The sequence below is a fragment of the Manis pentadactyla genome, chromosome Y, assembly GCF_030020395.1.
Source record: "Manis pentadactyla isolate mManPen7 chromosome Y, mManPen7.hap1, whole genome shotgun sequence".
NCBI lineage: Eukaryota > Metazoa > Chordata > Mammalia > Pholidota > Manidae > Manis > Manis pentadactyla.
The window spans coordinates 3,912,662-3,927,273 of NC_080039.1; positions in this window are offsets into that span (position 1 = coordinate 3,912,662).

The following is a 14,612-nucleotide window of genomic DNA, read 5'->3' on the forward strand; positions in this document are numbered from 1 at the left end:
AGAAAAAACAAAGAATAATTACCCAGTCTTACCACAACAACTGTCTTTAGGATTCTGTGTTCCCTTCCAGTGCTAGTCTTCATAAATACATATTCTGAGATGCCTGCAAGTAACTGCTTGTAATATAATCTTGTCTTTGGTGTTTTAAAACTTTGCAGCCAGGCAAGGCAGCCTCAGAGGGATGGTAGGAACAAGTGACGATCTGTGCGAAGATGGAAAGAAGACAAAAATAAGTAAGGGTGGCGATTGAACCTTCCCAGTTTCATTGCCTCCAATCCTCAAGTCACCTTGCTGCCATCACAGTGTGCTGCTATGGGGTGAGGCAGCATGGCCCACTTCAGGTTCAGAATGTATTGAACAGTGAGGCTGAGCTTGCAATAAGTGGAAGGGGTCTGTGAGTAGGGAAACCCTTCAGACTGGTTGTATTAAGAGCTATAGAAATGTTGCCATTTTCCTTTCCCCAGCTATTCCTGTAAAGAGACGTGTCTGGGCTGGAGAATTAGGCTCAAATGGGAGAACAAGCAGCCAAGTACCATTTCAGTTTGGTCTGAGACGTAAATTTTAGTAACTGTGTAAACTCAGTTTCTGTTCTCTAAGGCTGAGTGATGATCAGTGATGGCGAAAACCTTTTAGAAGACAGAAAACAACTTACTGGTTACTCTGCTAATGTGATAGACGTTGCCAAATGCACAGTGAATGAATACAAAAAAACAGCTGGTTAATGTGCCACCAGTTGTATTATTCAATAAACATTCTGTGGTTTGATGTATTGTATTGAATTTTTAATACATCTGATTAGAAATGCAATCCTAAAACATTCTCTAAGAATCAGACACAATTGCATTAGAAGTCAATTGACTCCAATAGAATATTTTTGGACTTAGTAATGTTCTTCATCCATATTCCTTGAAAGTGAGTCATTCCTGGTCTCCAGAGGAAGAAAAACAAACACAGCAAAAGTTTTAAAAGTAAAACATAATATTGAGCCAGGCATTAATTCCCTATTTACTCTGTTACATTCTCTGTGAGCAGTAAGTCTTTTAGGGGTCAGAGGTGAAAGTTGTCTCAATATCTTAGGCTCAGTCGTGAAAAGGATTAGTGAGCATTTCTGTAAAGATTTTAAGATAGCTGCTCTGCAAATAAAAGGGATTATTATATAAGCTGATGCCATATGATTGTGAAGTTTCCCATAGAAACAGCATATGTGACTCATTTTTGCCCCACCCTGCTCCAAACAGCCAATCCTCAAGTTTCTAACCGTCAACAAAGGAGACATGAAAAAAATGCAGAATCCTTTCAACCATCCTAACGGGGAAGGTGGTCCAAAGAAGAGAGGTGACCGTGATGGGAGTTATCTCTGGCTGTAGGCCTGCTAGATTCCTGGAGTTTGATGACCATTTTCCAGCCACCTTTTTAAAATAAGTCTCCAAATGTCCATTACCTGTGAACTAATGAATAGTCCTCAAAGATGTAAGAGACTTCAATGGGTATATCCTATGAGAGAAAAGGACAACTGGCAACCTAGATCATACCGACTCGTAACTACCTCCATGCCTATACTTAGCAAACATACGTTTACTCTTACATTTCTGCAATTCGTTTTCCTTATAAATTAGTAGTCTCTAGATGGTAGTTCTTTGTCACTTCAAACTTCTGTTTCTGAAAATATCCTTTTGGCAACAGACACCTTAAAAGTCTTCACAAAATTAGAAACAAGTCAGGAGAGGCTTGTGCTCCTTGTTAATAGGAGTATAAGTTAGTCATTTACCTTCTTCCCGTGTTGCAGTTTGCTCAACTAACAGTGACTTCTTTATCTCTTAGGAATGGCATAAGAATGAAATAATATAGATGAACAAGGTTCAAAAACACTTATAAAGAAGCATCAAGTGTAAGTTGTAACATTATCTCGGTGGTCCCCACCCATTCCCCCTTCAAAATTATACTTGCTGTTGTGAGCAAGAGCCCTTCTCCTAAGCCCTGTCTCTGTATGGTCTCTGGTCATGGTCTTGCTTACCTCCACCAACCTTACTTACTGATTTCTAACCCTGCCAGTTAGCAAGACAGATGATGACAGGATATGTGATCAGGAGAAGTGAGAGCTCCACATATTTTACCTCTTTGTATTCCAGGCTCCAAACTCTGAATAGATAAGTTTCTACTAGGATGGGATGAATAAAGGGTGTAGTTGGCTCACTATGTGATCATATATAAATAAGGCCTTAGATTCAGGCAAAGCCTCAAATAACTTCTGTGAAAGAATATAAAGAACAGAGGGGAAATAAGATTTTTATGTCTGCTGTGTTCAAGGCATTATGCTTGGTACTGGCCCTGCTCCTCTGAGGACCCTGACGCAGGACTCATAGATGTTATTTTGTTTCCTTTCATATCAGCTATCAACGTACTTCATAATTTGGTCTATCTAGTAGCTACATTGGTCATTGCCTCAAGTATTTCTTGAGTGCCTGTTTGCTAGGCCTTGTTTTACAGCAAGACAAAAATTCTTGCCTTTGTGGTGCTTAGTTTCTGGTTGAGGGAATGGACAGTAACAAGATAAAAATTATATTGAATACTGGAAGGTGATACAATGTTATGTAGAAAAACATGGGGTGAGAACAGAAAGTGTGATCTACGAGGTGTGGGACCAGGCCATGCACATACCTAGGGAGGTGTTCCAGTCAGCGGGAACAGCAAGTGCAAAGGCTCTGAGGCAGGACTATACCTGGATTATTACAGAGTAGCAAGATCAGAGTGGCTGGAGCAAAGTAAGTGAGGGAAGGGAGGGGGAGTGGGAAAGCGGGAATAACAAAGGCCAAATCACAGAAGGCCTTGTAGTTCTCACTACTCAAAGCTTAGTCAGTGGACCGGCAGCATCAGCATTGCCTCGGAGCTTCTTAGTAATGCAGAGGCTCAAGGCTCAGCCCAGACCTGCTGAAACAGAAACTTCCTTTTAACAAGATCACCAAGTAATGTGCATGCACTCTGAAGTTTGGGAAACATGTTGGAACGTGTTAAACAGAGGAGTGACATAAATTCATTTTATAAGGCTTACTCTGGCTTCCTACTGTATTGAAAAGACACGTGATGAGGGCAAAGAAAGGTGGAGGCAGAAAGATGGGTTAGAAGGCTACTGGAATAATATTGGTGAGAGATGTTGGTGTTTTCGACCATGGTGGTAGAAGTGGAATGGAAATAAATTGTTAGATTCAGGACCTATTTTTGAAGGTAAGGCCAGCAGGATTTCCTAATGGATTGAATGAGGGATGTGAGAGAGTCAAGGATGTTGCCAAGGACTTTAGCCATCAGCTGAGGTGAGAAAGATGCAGGTAGGCCAGGTTTGGAAGGGACAATCAGAAGTTCAGTTTTGGATACAGGAAGTGAGATGTTTGTCAAACATCCAAGCTCAGAGAGCTGTGCTGGAGATGCAAACTTGTGGATCATAACCTCAAGGTGGCATTTCAAGTCAGGAGACTAGATAAGATCATCAAGGAAGTAAGAGTCATCCTTGGAGGAGTCATCAAGGAAGGAGGAGGTGGTCCAAGGCCCGAGTGTTGGGACATTCCAACATGAAGAGGTTAATAGGAGGAGGAGGAGAAATGAGTAGAGACTGAAAAGCAATGGTGAGTCAGAAGGAAAACCGGGAGAGTATGTTGCTCTACAAGCAAAATGGAATGTGTCGTGGAGGAGTGAGTAATCAGCTATGGCAAGTGCTGCAGATAAGCCAAGCAAGATGAGGAGAGGAATATGACTGAAGTCTTACAAAGAAGGGGTCATCAGTTGCCTCAGCAGAAGTCTCCATTCTCACTGGAGGCTCACCAAAGGGGAGAGCGCAGGAAAGGAGCACATCCTGGTTTGCTTTCGAAGACCTTGATGGTGAGGAAGGCAGCAGCACCAACTTGTGTCATGGGTCTTGGAGCGGTTGGAATGCTCCAACATACACAGTAGATGTAGTGGAAGCTGTGAATCAAATATTTCCTCTCTATAACTTCTGTGTACTGCACCCAGTTGTCTTGAGGCTGCCAAGTCTGTTTCGTAGAAAAAAGAAAGTATACAGAGAAACCAAGGCAGACTTACATTCATATCCTCAAGATAAAGGCAGTGCACAACAGCAGGAGTTACAGCCTTGCTTCTGGAGTCCATTTCTAACATTTTTTATTGGGATTCAAACGGAGGGACATCCTAATTATTTCCACAAATGAAGGAGATAAAAGGTGGAGCTAAAATGAAATTAGTAATGCAGACATGACTAAATATTGGGCTTTGAATGCAGAGGTGCGCACTCAGGTGCATATGTGTACATACACACCGCACACACACTGACCTTTTGGACCCTTACTTGGGAGGCAAGGGAGACCTACTGGTGTGACTAGAAAGTCATAAGGCTGATTTCACCAGCTGTTTTTGAAAATCAGACTCACTATATTGAAGCCATAGGTGGCTGATCAAATAAGTTCGGAAAAGGAGTGAGTCAGGCAATACATCACCTAGATCCCTCACACCTGTGTCTCCACCCTGGAGAAACCTACCCTTGTAAGGCACAATCTTGCTAGCATCTGGGTCTCACAGAAGTCATAATGCAGCACTGCTTTTTAGCACACGGCTTGAATACTGTAGGTACTCAACAAGTTCAGTTCAACTGAACCCCCTTGGGCTGGATATTGGAGCACAGGAAGTATCCAAATCAAATAATATCCGAAGAGATGACGGCAACACGCGTAGAGCAGTGGAAATCTCCTCCCAAAACCATATATATTTTTGAAAATACAATAAATAGAGCTCTTCCCAATAGAGAGACCAGAAGACATAGGACAACAGCCAAGCTACATCCACACCTGCAAGTACCCCTCACCTTGCAAAGGGGGTATGATACAAGCCATAGCCCAGCGGGACCCAAGAGCCCCTCACCCCATCTCCTGGTGGAAGGAGAGGAGTCAGAGCTGTGAGGGAGAGGGAGCCCAGGACTGCTAAACACCCAGCCCTAGCCATGCACACTGGGGTGCAGACACAGAGTGCATGCATGGGGTGTTGGAAACTAGGGAAACAGGACAGTAAGACCTGTGAGTGGGTCCCCACAGCTGGCAACCCTGGGACAAAAAGAAGTGAGTGCTCCTATAAAGTCTTGAAAGGACAGTGACCCCACAGCTGGACAGAACTTTCCCGGGAGACTTAGCCTAGTAGGAATCTCGGCAACCTCCAGGTGCTCTAATTCCCTGGGTAGCAGTGCAGCTCAGAGGCCCCTAATGGAGATAAACAGCCTCTCAGCCGTTTCCCCTCCAATGTGGCTCCACCATATCGGAGCAGCTGCCTGAGTCAGGCCACACCCATAGCAACCACAGAGCTTAACTCCATAGCTACCCGACAAGAATTAGAAGCCCCATATGCACACAGCTACACAGCACAAGCCGCTAGAGGTCGCTGTTCTCCCTGGAAAGAAGGCCACAAACCAGCAAAAGGGATGTTCTCCCAGCCGTCACACACGCCAGCTACACAAACTATCTCTATCGCCATGAAAGGGAGAAGAATTTGATACAGACCAAGATCACAGAGCCAACCCCTGAAAAGGAGATAGACCTAACCAGTCTTCCTGAAAAGAATTCAAAATAAAGGCCATAACCATGCTGACAGAGCTGCAGAGAAATATACAAGAGCTAAGGGATGATGTGTGGAAGGAGGTTACAGAAATGAAACAATGTCTGGAAGGATTTATAAGCAGAATGGATAAGATGCAAGAGGTCATTGACGGAATAGAAACCAGAGAATAGGAAAGCATACAAGCTGATGCAGAGAGAGATAAAAGGATCTCCAGGAATGAAACAATATTAAGAGAACTATGTGACCAATGTAAAAGGAAAAATATCCGCATTATAGGGGTACCAGAAGAAGAAGAAGAGAGAGAAAGGGATAGAAAGTATCTTTGAAGAAATAATTGCTGAAAACTTTCCCAAACTGGGGTGGGGTGGAGTGGAAATTACAATCAGATCATGGAAGTACACAGAACTCCCAACAGAATGGACCCAAGGAGGACAACACCAAGACACATAGTGATTAAAATGGCAAAGATCAAGGACAATGACAAACTTAAAGACTGCTAGAGAGAGGAAAATAGTCACCTACAATGGAAAACCCATCAGGCTATCATCAGACTTAACAGAAACCCTACAGGCCAGAGGAGAATGGCATGATATATTTAATGCAATGAAACAGAAGGGCCTTGAACCAAGGATGCTGTATCCAGCATGAATATCATTTAAATATGAAGGAGGGATTAAACAATTTCCTGAAAAGCAAAAGTTGAGGGACTTTGCCTCCCAAAAACTGCCTCTACAGAGTATTTTACAGGGACTGTTCTAGATGGGAGCACTCCTAAGGCTAAATAGATGTCACCAGAGAAAATAAAATCACAGCAAAGAAAGCAGACCAACCAAATATTAACCAAAGGCAAAAAATATATTCAACTATGCACAAAGCAGTTAAAGGAAACACAAGATCACAGAATAAAACACCCAACGTACAAAGAATGGAGGGGGAGCGAATAAGAAGGGTGAGAAATAAAGAATCACCAGACAGTGTTTAGAAAAGCTCAATAAGTGAGTTAAGTTAGACAGTAAGATACTAAAGAAGGTAACCTTAAGCCTTTGATAACCACGAATCTAAAGCCTCAACTGCAATAAGTACATATATTTCAATAGTCACCCTAAATGTAAATGGACTGAATGCACCAATCAAAAGACACAGAGTAATAGAATGGATTAAAAAAAAGCAAGACTCAACTATATGCTGCTTACAAGACACTCACCTCAAACCCAAAGACATACACTGATTAAAAGTCAAGGGATGGAAAGAGATATTTCATGGAAACAACAGCGAAAAAAAAGCAGGTGTTGCAGTACTAGTATCAGACAAATTAGACTTCAAACAAAGAAAGTAACAAGAGATAAAGAAGGACATTATATAATGATAAAGGGCTCAGTCCATCAAGAGGATATAACCATTATAAATATATATGCACCCAACACAAGAACACCAGCATATGTGAAACAAACACTAAAATGCATTCACTTTAGAAAACTTCAGCATGCCACTCACTCCAAATAATAGATCCACTGGACAGAAAATAGGTAAAGACGCAGAGGCACTGAACAACATACTTGAAAAGATGGACCTAAAAGACATCTAGAGAACTCTACATCCAAAAGCAACAGGATACACATTCTTCTCAAGTGTGCATGGAACATTCTCCAGAGTATACCACATTCCTGGGCACAAAAAGAGCCTCAGTAAATTCCAAAAGACTGAAATTCTACCAGCCAACTTTTCAGACTACAAAGGTATAAAACTAGAAATAACTTGTACAAAGAAAGCAGAAAGCTGACAAACACATGGAGGCTGAACAACATGCTCCTTAATAATCAATGGATCAATGAACAAATTAAATACAGATAAAAGAATATATGGAAACAGATGACAACAATAACACAAAGCCCCAACTTCTGTGAGACTCAGCGAAAGCAGTCTTAAGGGGAAAGTATATAGCAATCCAGGCATAGTTAAAGAAGGAATAACAATCCCAAATGAATAGTCTAATGTCACAATTATCGAAATTGGAAAAAGAACAAATGATGCCTCAAGTCAGCAGAACTATGGACATAACAAAGTTCAGAGAAGAAATCAACAAAATTGAAAAGAGTAAAATGATAGAAAAAAATCAATGAAACGAAGAACTTTTTCTTTGAGATAATAAACAAAATAGATAAGCCTATAGCCAAACTTATTAAGAGAAATGTAAAATCAGCACACACCAACAGAATCACAAATGAGAATGAAAAAATCACAAAGACTCCAGAAAAATACAAAGAATTATTAAATACTACTAAGAAAACCTATATGCTAACAAGCTGTAAAACCTAGAAGAAATGGACATCTTCCTAGAAAAATAAAACAATACAAGACTGACCAAGGAAGAAACACAATAGTTAAACAAACCAATTATGAGCAAAGAAATTGTAGTAGTAATCAAAAAACGACCCAAGAACAAAACCCCCAGGCCAGATGGATTTACCTTGGAAATTTATCAGACATACAGAGAAGACATAATACCCATTCTCCTTAAGGTTTTCCAAAAAATAGAAGAGGAGGGAATACTCCCAAACTCATTCTATGAAGCCAACATCACCCTAATAACAAAACCAGGCAAAGACCCCACCAAAAAAGAAAATTACAGACCAATATCCCTGATGAATGTAGAAGCAAAAATACTCAAAAAATATTAGCAAACTGAATTCAAAAATATATCAAAAGGATCATACACCACGACCAAGTGGGATTCATCTCAGCTATGCAAGGATGGTACAATATTTGAAAATCCATTAGCATCATCCACCACATAAACAAAAAGAAGGAAAAAAAACACATGATAATCTCCATAGATTTCTAGAAAGCATTTGACAAAATTCAACATCCATTCATGATAAAACCTTTCGACAAAATGGGTATACAGGGCAAGTAACTCAATAAAGGCCACATATGATAAACCCACAGCCAACATCATAGTGAACAGTATAAAGGTGAAAGCTTCTCCTCTGAGATCAGGAAAAAGACAGGGATGCCCACTCTCCCCACTGTTATTCAACATAGTACTGGAAGTCCTAACCAGGGCAATTAGACAAAACAAAAAAATACAAGGAATCCAAATTGTTAAAGAAGAAGTTAAACTGTCACTATTTGCAGATGACATGATATTGTAATAAAAAACACTAAAGACTCCACTCCAAAACTACTAGAACTGATATCACAACACAGTAAAGTTGCAGGATACAAAATTAACACACAGTAATCTGTGGCTTTCCTATACACTAACAATGAACTAATAGAGAAATCGGGGAAACAATTCCATTCACAATTGCATCAAAAAGAATAAAATACTTAAGAATAAACCTTACGAAGGAAGTGAAAGTACTATCCCCTGAAAACTATAAACACCCTTAAGAGAAATAAAATGGGACACTAACAAATGGAGACTCATCCCATGCTCTTGACTAGGAAGAATTAATATCATCAAAATGGCCATCTTGCCAAAGCAATATACAGATTTGATGAAATCCCTATCAAATTACCAACAACATTCTTCAATGAACTGGAACAAATAGTTCAAAAATTCATACGGGACCACCAAAGACCCCGAATAGCCAAAGCAATCCTGAGAAGGAAGAGTAAAGTGGGGGGATCTTGCTCCCCAACTACTACAAAGCCACAGTAATCAAAACAGTTTGGTACTTGCAACAAGAACAGAGCCACAGACCAGTGGAACAGAATAGAGACCCCAGATATTAACCCAAACATATATGGTCAATTAATATATGATAAAGGAGCCATGGACATACAATGGGGAAATGACAGTCTCTTCAAAAGATGGTGCTGGCAAAACTGGACAGCTACATGTAAGAGAATGAAACTGGATCACTGTCTATCCCCGTACACGAAAGTCAATTTGAAATGGATCAAAGACCTGGATGTAAGTCATGAAACCATAAAACTCTTAAAAAAAACCATAAGCAAACATCTCTTGGACATAACATGAGCAACTTCTTCATGAACGTATCTCCCTGGGCAAGGGAAACAAAAGCAAAAATGAACAAGTAGGACTATATCAAGCTGAAAAGCTTCTCTACAGCAAAAGACACCATCAATAGAACAAAAAGATACCCTACAGTGTGGGAGAATATATTCATAAATGACAGATCTGATAAAGTCTTGACATCCAAAATATATAAAGAGATCACCCACATCAACAATCAAAAAGCAAATAATCCAATTAAAATATGGGTAGAGGATATGAATGGACAGTTCTCTAAAGAAGAAATTCAGATAGCCTACAGACACATGAGAAGATGCTCCACATTGCTAGTTATCAGAATAATGGAAATTATACCCACAATGAGATATCACCTGACACCAGTAAGGATCACCACCATCCAAAAGACAAACAACAACAAATGTTGGTGAGGTTGTGGAGAAAGGGGAACCCTCCTACACTTCTGGTGGGAATGTAAATTAGTTCAACCATTGTGGAAAGAAGTATGTAGGTTCCTCAAAAGCTCATAATAGAAATTATGAGCTCAGGATATTGGTCCTTAATTTTCTCTTTTGGTGGGGTCTTTGCCTGGTTTTGTTATTAGGGTAATGTTGGCTTCATAGAATGAGTTTGGGAGTATTCCCTCCTCTTTTATTTTTTGGAAAACCTTAAGGAGAATGGGTATTATGTCTTCTCTGTATGTCTGATAAATTTCCGAGGTAAATCCATCTGGCCTGGGGGTTTTGTTCTTGGGTAGTTTTTTGATTACCACTTCATTTGACCCAGGAATTCCACTTCTAGGAATTTATCCTAAGAGTGCAGCATCCCAGTTTGAAAAAGATGCACCCCTATGTTTATCACAGCACTCTTTACAATAGCCAAGAAATGGAAGCAACCTAAGTGTCCATCAGTAGATGAATGGATAAAGAAGATGTGGTACATATACACAATGGAATATTATTCAGCCATAACAAAAAAAACAAGTCCTACCATTTGGAACAACATGGATGGAGCTAGAGGGTATTATGCTCAGTGAAATAAGCCAGGTGGAGAAAGACAAGTACCAAATGATTTCGTTCATTTGTGTAGTATAAGAACAAAGAAAAACTAAGGAACAAAACAGCAGCAGAATCACAGAACCCAAGAAGGGACTAATGGTTGACAAAGGAAAAGAGATTGGGCAGGATGGGTGGGAAGGGAGGGACAAGGGCAGGGAAAAAGAAAGGGGGCCTTACGATTAGCATGTACAATGTTGGGGTGGCATAGGGAGAGATGTGCAACAGAGAGAAGACAAGTATTGAGTCTACAGCATCTTACTACACTGATGGACAGCGACTATGTTTGGATTAATGGGGGGTACTCGGTGAAGGGGGGAGTCTAGTAACCATATGTTCTTCATGCAATTTAAATCAATGATAATAAAGTGAATTAAAACAATTAACACAGAAATCTGTGGCTTCCCTATACATTAATAATGAACCAATAGAAAGAGAAATCAGGAAAATAATTCCATTCACAATTGCACCAAAAAGAATATAATACCTAGGAATAAACCTAACTATAGAAGTGAAAGGCCTATACACTGAAAACTATAAGACACTCTTAAGAGAAATTAAAGAGGGCACTAACAAATGGAAACTCATCCCATGCTTTTGACTAGGAAGAATTAATATCTTCAAAATTGCCATCCTGCCTAAAGCAATATACAGATTTGATGCAATCCCTATCAAATTACCAACAGCATTCTTCAATGAATTGGAACAAATAGTTCAAAAATTCATATAGAAATTCCAAAGACCTAGAATAGCCAAAGCAATCCTGAGAAAGAACAATAAAGTGGTGGGGGACCTCACTCCCCAACTTCAAGCTCTACTACAAAGCCATAGTAATCAAGACAATTTGGTACTGGCACAAGAACAGAGCCATAGACCAGTTGAGCATATTAGAGACTCCAGACATTAATCTAAACATCAATGGTCAATTAATATATGATAAAGGAGCCATGGACATACAATGGGGAAATGACAGTCTCTTCAAAAGATGGTGCTGGCAAAACTGGACAGCTACATGTAAGAAAATGAAACTGCATAAGGCTGTCTAATCCCATACACAAGAGTAAATTCAAAATGGATAAAATACCTGAATATAAATCATAAAACCATAAAACTCTTAGAAAAAAACATAGGCAGAAATCTCTTGGAAATAAAGATGAGTGACTTCTTCATGAACATATATCCCTGGGCAAGGAAAACAAAAGCAAAAATGAACAAGTGGGACTATATCAAGCCAAAAAGCTTCTCTACAGCAAAGGACACCATCAATAGAACAAAAAGATACCCTAAGTGTGGGAGAATATATTCATAAATGACATATCTAATAAAGTCTTGACGTCCAAAATATATAAAGAGCTCACCCACCTCAACAAACAAAAAGCAAAGAATCCAATTAAAAAATGGGCAGAGGATCTGAACAGACAGTTCTCCAAAGAAGAAATTCAGATGGACAACAGACACATGAAAAGATGCTCCACATTGCTAGTTATTAGAGAAATGCAAATTAAAACCACAATGAGATATCACCTCATACCAGTAAGGATTGATACCATCCAAAAGACAAACAACAACAAATGTTGGTGAGGTTGTAGAGAAATGGGAACCCTTCTACACTGCTGGTGGGAATGTAAATTAGTTCAACTATTATGGAAAGCAGTATGGAGGTTCCTCAAAATGCTGAAAATAGAAGTACCATTTGACCCAGGAATTCCACTTCTAGGAATGTACCCTAAGAATGCAGGAGCCCAGTTTGAAAAAGACAGACGCACCCCTATGTTTATTGCAGCACTATTTACAATAGCCAAGAAATGGAAGCAACCTAAGTGTCCATCAGTAGATGAATGGATAAAGAATATGTGGTACATATACACAATGGAATATTATTCAGTCTTAAGAAGAAAACAAATCCTACCATTTGCAACAGTATGGATGGAGCTAGAGGGTATTATGTTCAGTGAAATAAGCCAGGCAGAGATAGACAAATACCAAATGATTTCACTCGTATGTGGAATATAATAAGAACAAAGTAAAACCGAAGGAACAAAACAGCAGCAGAATCACAGAACCCAAGAAGGGACTAAGAGTTACCAGAGGGAAAGGAACACGGGAGAATGGGAGGGTAGGGATGGATAAGGGCAGAGAAGAAGAAAGGAGATACTATGATTAGCATGTATAATGTGGGGAGTGGGGGACAGGGGAGGGCTGTGCAACACAGAGAAGACAAGTAGTGATTCTACAATATCTCACTACGCTGATGGACAATGACTCTAATGAGGTTTGTGGGGGAATGAGGTGAAGAGGAGAGTCTAGTAAACATAATGTTCTTCATACAATTGTCCATTAAAAGTAACAAAATTAAAATTAAAAGAAATATCTGGAAGATGAAGTTTCACATATGGAAGTAGGATTGTCTTAACAATTCCAGTGATATGAAGAAGGAGAGTGCGAGGAGATGGTAAAAAGTTTTCTGGCCCTCTTAAAAACAAAGATTGGTCTTCTGCCTCAGCTTACTCTATTTCACACAACACCCAGTTGGCTGTTTCAGTCAGCCAGAGTAGAGCACCAGACTCAAGATTCCTTGAGATCAGGGACTACGGCTTATGTAAATCATTATTCCTTTTAATGATGGAGTCTGATAGTCAGACCCTTGAGGCCCATTGGAGCATGTCTTTCTTACATCCTTTCTATATGACTCAGCATATTTTTTCAGCTCTAGTGTTTAATCTGTCACACAATCACAGATTTTGTAGCATTGGAATGGTCCCTAGAGATCATATAATGAAGGCCCTTACTTTGCAGATGAGGATATTAGGGCCTAGCATGGGAAGGGACAGTCCAAAACAACAGCTGGGACTGGGACCCAGGGCTCCCAAGCATCTAGTTAGAGGCTCTCTCACCACCCCCACAGAATTCTCAATTCCAAGATTTTCATCCTCTCAACTTGGTGTCTTAGTGAAATGTTTTTTCCCCATTTAACTAAGGCAGCCTTAGATACATTAAACTCAACAATCTCCATCAGGCCTATATTCCCATTTTTACCACTGTGCAGGCAGCCAACTTATGTAGCTTCAGTGAATGTGTCTTAGTCCTTGTGTTTTGTAATTTTTTACGTAACATTGCTTCATACACTCACTTCCAGGAAACAGTATCTCATTGTGCTACTCTACCATTGATGGCTTAGGCAATTACCTATTATTGAACACTCAAAATCAACAGGTGCCTGGAATTATATGCACAAAACTGTTGTCAATTGTAAGTGACCTTTGAGGGTGTAGAACTGGGTACTGTGGTGGTGGCAGGGGAACTTTCATTTTGTAGTTTGTGTATTTTTGCTCACTGGGTTTTTTTTTTAAATATGATTTCTTATATTTATTATAAAAATAATTTTAACTTTGTTAGGCATTGGGGATTTTCTGATTTTTTCCTCATAAAGACCTTATTGTTTATTCTTGTTACCAGGTTTCATTCCTAAGGAGAACAAACCAATTATTTTGCCCCCCTGGCAAATGTATAAATGTGCCCATTTCCTCCCCAGAAACACATAAGTCTTCTTCCTACTATGGTAGAAAAAGTGTATAAGACAAACCTATGATCACAACTTAATTTTGCTGCTTAATCAGAAAGACTTTGGACAAATTGTCAAACCCCTCTGAACCTCAAGATTCCTCATCTACAAAACTGGTATGCTGATGTACCTACACAGACATTTCTTGTAAAGATTAAATGAGATAATGCATGTAAAATGCTTAGCAGTGCTTGGCACATCACAATGCTTTGTAAATTGTAACTCCTAATTTGCTATCCCCTGGTGTATGGTGGACTTTGGGAAATCTGCAATAAGCTCAAAAAAACTTTTTATCAGAAATGCCTAGCACCTAGATGGCAGACTTCACTTCAAGGGCTTGCTTCATTATTAGGGCTAGGAATGAGGTGATTTTATGTGAGGAGTTATGGTTATATAGTGAGCTTTTAGCTTATCAGTCACCTACTTT